The sequence below is a fragment of the Oryx dammah genome, unplaced genomic scaffold (assembly GCF_014754425.2).
Source record: "Oryx dammah isolate SB20612 unplaced genomic scaffold, SCBI_Odam_1.1 HiC_scaffold_2, whole genome shotgun sequence".
In the NCBI taxonomy this organism is placed as follows: domain Eukaryota; kingdom Metazoa; phylum Chordata; class Mammalia; order Artiodactyla; family Bovidae; genus Oryx; species Oryx dammah.
This window is the reverse complement of record NW_024070186.1, coordinates 139,823,748-139,828,868: the sequence shown is the minus strand read 5'-3', so window position 1 is coordinate 139,828,868 and position 5,121 is coordinate 139,823,748. Positions and strand designations below refer to the sequence as shown.

Below are 5,121 nucleotides of genomic sequence, written 5' to 3'. Positions count from 1 at the left end.
GCAGCAGCAATAGGTGCTTGGCTGTCTAAGGTCACATGAGGACACTGCTGTGCATCAAGAGTGCATGTGCCAGAGTTGGAGAAGTCCCTGTGGTTAGTTTGTATCCACTTTCACATAGGGCACAAGTGCTGGAGTTGGAAAAGTCTCTGTGGTTATTTTGTAGCATATCGATAAACTCCCGTGTGCTGCACTGGGCTTGTCTGGGATGGGGATTAGAGATCAGTTTGAATATTTTTTGGCTAGGCCACTCTTCTTTGCTCATGTCTAACATCCTACCTTACAAAATGCAGAATTTAGCATTGTCATCATTGTCAGTGTTCCTGGCTTTCTTAATTTCAACAACAGAGTAACATTGCTGAGGTGCCAAAGCTGGTGCATCTTGAAAGTTAGCAGAGATGGGAAGTGCTCTATCTTTAAAAGTGAAAGTGAAAGTGAAGGTAAAGTCACTCAGTCCTGTCGGGCTCTTTGCAACCCCATGGATTGTAGCCTACCAGGCTCCTCAGTCCATGGACTTTTCCAGGCAAGAGTACTGGAGTGGGTTGCCATTTCCTTCTTCAGGGGATCTTCCCGACCCAGGGATTGAACCTGGGTCTCCTGCTTTGCAGGTGGATGCTTTACCATCTGAGCCACCAGGAAAGCACTAAGTATCTTACATTAACAAAAAAAACAGAACCTTGTTCTGCTGCTTCACACAAACTCAGTCTCATGCACAAACCTGGAGGTGTTTATGAAATAGTGCAGTCAAGTTAATTTAACTACTAGTATCATAAAATTTCTATGTATATTTCCTCCGTAATGTTCACTCTAAAATAGATTATTCTCATGTTCCCCAAATAGGGCATGAGAGGACAGTGAATGGATGACTTTTTAAAAGTTATTTTTTAATGTATATCAGTTTACTAGGATAATAATAAAACTATTTCAAGTGTATTTCCTCAGTCTCTGATATAATAGTGCTATAGAGAAAGCAGCAATGATTATGACTCCAACTTTGAAAGTCAACAGCAATACAGACTATGGTTCCTTTCCTCAGTTTTGGATGAAACTAATTCCACTTGGCCAGCACTATTATTGGCTTCCCTGGTGGCTCAGATGGTAAAGCATCTGCCTGAAATGCAGGAGACCCGGGTTCAATCCCTGGGTTGGGAAGATCCCCTGGAGAAGGAAATGACAACCCACTCCAGTACTCTTACCTGGAAAATTCCATGGACTGAGGAGCCTGGTAGGCTACAGTCCATGGGGTCACAAAGAGTCTGACAGGACTGAGTGACTTCACTTTCACTTTCTATTATTGGTGTCAGCTTTAGAAACTTTATTTTCCTTCATAAAAGTTTTAAAAGAAATCATCATTAGAATATCCACCAATTTAATGTTAGAAAGGTGTTTTATAGTTATGATTTTGCTTGCCACTAAAATAGTATTATGTTGCTCAGATGTGACTATTTACTTAAATATCTTTTCTTGCTAAGTTAACCATTTTCACCTGTAGTTTAATCAATTCAGATTTTAGAATTTATTTACTTCTCTCCTCATATTAGTTGGATTCCCTAGTGGCTCAGATGGTAAAGCATCTGCCTGAAATGCAGGAGACCCGGGTTCAATCCCTGGGTTGGGAAGATCCCCTGGAGAAGGAAACGGCAACCCACTCCAGTACTCTTGTCTGGAAAAGTCCATGGACTGAGGAGCCTGGTAGGCTACTGTCCATGGGGTCTCAAAGAGTCCGACAGGACTGAGTGACTTCATATTAGTTGACATGTTCATATTAGCTGGCAATTTAGTCATTTTAGAGTCTAATCACAATCCTACTTAATCAGTTTCCATTTTATTCACTCTTTCTCTCTCACAATCTAGTCACTGTATTTTTCTAAGTCTATTTTATTTTTTCAGTGTTAATCTTGACTCCTCTTTGTGGCTCGATAGGTGTGATAACTTTCATACCACCAAGATCATTTTGATGGATATTATTCAAACATTCTCATTAGAAATTCTATTTCTCTTACTGAAGATGTCAAATGCCCCATTGATTTTCAGAATTGACTAAACATGTTCATCTTCATTTTTTTTTCCCTCTTTATAATTAAGGAAAGAACTAAAAGGTCATGCTGGCTGGCAGGCCCATAACAAAAAGAGATCCATGTCAGTCTTCTTGCAAATTAGATAAATTTACTGAGAAGGCTCAGGTGAACATATTGTGGGGGGGTGGGAAACAACAAACTCCTACTTTGAGTCTGGTAACTTGATCTGTATTAAAAAACTAAAGACTTACAGTTCTAGCACTGTGCTTTTATAATTTTATATAATACTAATTTTCCAATATGGTTTCTCCTGAAGACTCTTTTTAGACAGTATAAAAATGTTCTTCATCATTATTCAGTGAATAAATTAAAGATATAATTCATTGTAATTTATTATCAACTGCATCTTAGTTTTTGACTTCTCCAATGGTTCAGAAGTAAAGAATGTGCCTGTAATGTAGGAAATGCCGGAGACGTAGGTTCAATTCTGGGTTGGGAAGATCCCCTGGAGGAGGAAATGGTAACCCACTCCAGTATTCTTGTCTGGAAAATCCCATGGATAGAGGAGCCCTGTAGGCTACAGTCCTTGGGGGTCACAAAGAGTTGGACATGACTGAGCAACTGAGCATGCATGAATATCTTAATTTATTCATAGTAATTAAATAAAAATTACTATGAAGATAAATAATAACATACATAAATTGAAAACATATTTACTTAAATTTTATGCTATATAGGCACTTATTGTGGAGAATACAAAATTTCCATTCTCATTTATCTTTTTCATTTACTCACTGAGTATATTATGTATGATTTTCTAATTTTTTTGTATTCAAGCACAATATATTTCTAAAAAGATATATTTGGATCTATAAATTATTATCATTAGATATTCAAACTGTTCATTTTAGTTGACAATTCTTAAAAATTCATATAAATATAATTTAGTGAAGTATAAGGAAATAAGAAGACAAAAAAGAACTCTTACGTACATTTAAAATACAGAGCTCCATATAGTCAAAGCTATGGTTTTTCCAGTAATCATGCACAGATATGAGAGTTGGAGCATAAAGAAGGCTGAGGGCTGAAGAACTGATACTTTCAAAGTGTGGTGTTGGAGAAGACTCTTGAGAGTCTCTTGGACTGCAAGGAGATAAAACCAGTCAATCCTAAAGGGAATCAACTCTGAATATTCATCAGAAGGATCAATGCTGAAGCTGAAACTCCAATACTTTGGCCACCTGATGAGGAGAGCCAACTCATTAGAAAAGACCCCGATGCTGGGAAAAATTGAAGGCAAAAGGAGAAGAGGGTGATAGAGGATAAAATGTTTGGATGGCATCACTGACTCAATGGACATAAATTTGAGCAAACTCTGGAATATAGTGAAGGACAGGGAAGCTTGTCATGTTGCAGTCCATGGGGCCTCAAGGAGTAGGACATGACTTAGTGAACAACAACAAAATACAGAGCTAAACACAATTGATAAAAAGGAAGCGCCACAAAAGATTAAAAAGCCAAAACAAATGTTTGTTTTGATCTCATGAATTTAGAGATATTATTGATCCCAAATAAATAATGACTATACCGTCATTTTTATGCATATTTTAAAAAAATTAAGAACTCACCTCTGATAAAACATGCAGGGTACAGCATGCCAATATGTGCTTTTTTGCTCTTAGTTAAATGTCATAAAATACTGTACAACTCATGGAACTAAAACAATCGATGTTATGTGTGCTAATTTCATAATGCTGTTAGAGAGACTACCTTTTTAAAAGAAAAAAGTTCTATAGCTAGCAAATGACTGGCAAAATATATGGTAGATTTTAATATGATTTCTAATGTTTGTTAGTGTATAGAAAATAATATTTTATGTAATATGTCATGTGAGTGTCTACGATCCTAATAGAGAAACTGAAGATCAAACCCAGGTGGTTTAGTCACTAACTTGTGAGTCATCTGACTTTTGCAACCCCATTGATAGTAGGCCACCAGGCTTCTCTGTCCATGGGATTTTTCCAGGCAAGAATATTAGTATGGGTTGCCATTTCCTTCTCCAGGGGCAATCCCAATTGAGAAACTGAGAATCAAACCCAAACAGATATATAATATAACTGCCTTCTGACTTCAAAGCAGTTCTCTACAGGTTAGTGTGTTAGTCACTTAGTCATGTCCAACTCTTTATGACCCCGGAGACTGTAGCCCACCCGGCTCCACAGTCCATGGGGTTCTCCAGGCAAGAATACTGGAGCGGATTGCCATGCCCCTCTCCAGGGGATCTTTCTGATCCAGGAGTTTAACCCAGGTCTCAGGCAGATTCTTTACTCTTTGAACCATGAGGAAAGCACAGAAAAGGGCATGTTGCCTCCCCATCCAGGAATGGAATCTCCATTTCCCACACGTGATAGGCGGGGATACTCACCACTATGCTAATGATGCCCTTCTGACTTCAAAGCAGTTCCCTTACAGGTTACATTTTATATATTGTATAGGGAGGGTCAGGAAAGTATGAACTATCTCTGGCCAAGTTGCTAAATTATGTGATTTATGAGACAATCCCTAAGACTGTCAGTATGAGGTTCTTTTGAGAACATAGAGTTTATTTTAACTGGAACCAATAAAATGCACTCTGTTTCTCAAGAGTTCTTCAGAAAAACAGAATCAATATATACCCTTCTGGTATATGTTGGCACTTAAAGCTCAGTGGTGAAAAATCCACCTACCAGTGCAGGAGCCACAGAAGATGTGGGTTTGATCTGTGGGTCAGGAAGATCCCCTGAAGGAGGCATTGGCAACCTGCTTCAGTAATCTTGCCTGGGAAATCCATGAACAGAGGAGCCTAGTGGGCTATAAATCGTGGGTTCTCAGAGTCAAACATGACTGAAGTGACTGAGGATGCACACAGATAAATATAATATATATCTATGTTGAAGAATGCCATGTAGCTCAGTGGTAAAGAATGGCCTGTAATGCAGGAGACATGGGAGACGCAGGTTCGATTCCTGGGCCAGGAAGATCCCTTGGAAAAGGAAATGGCCACATACTCCAGTATTCTTGCCTAGGAAATCTTAGGGACAGAGGAGCCTTGTGGGCTACAGTCCAT

At 38.7% G+C, this 5,121-nt stretch overlaps 2 non-coding genes across 2 annotated transcripts; both read left to right on the top strand.

The window, feature by feature from the left end:
* Positions 1 to 1,077: 1,077 nt before the first annotated feature.
* On the top strand, positions 1,078 to 1,149 carry TRNAF-GAA. Its single transcript has one exon. It is a non-coding gene; the product is annotated as a tRNA-Phe (tRNA).
* Positions 1,150 to 1,544: 395 nt separating this feature from the next.
* TRNAF-GAA lies at positions 1,545 to 1,616 on the top strand. The gene has a single exon. It is a non-coding gene; the product is annotated as a tRNA-Phe (tRNA).
* The last annotated feature ends 3,505 nt before the right edge of the window (positions 1,617 to 5,121 follow it).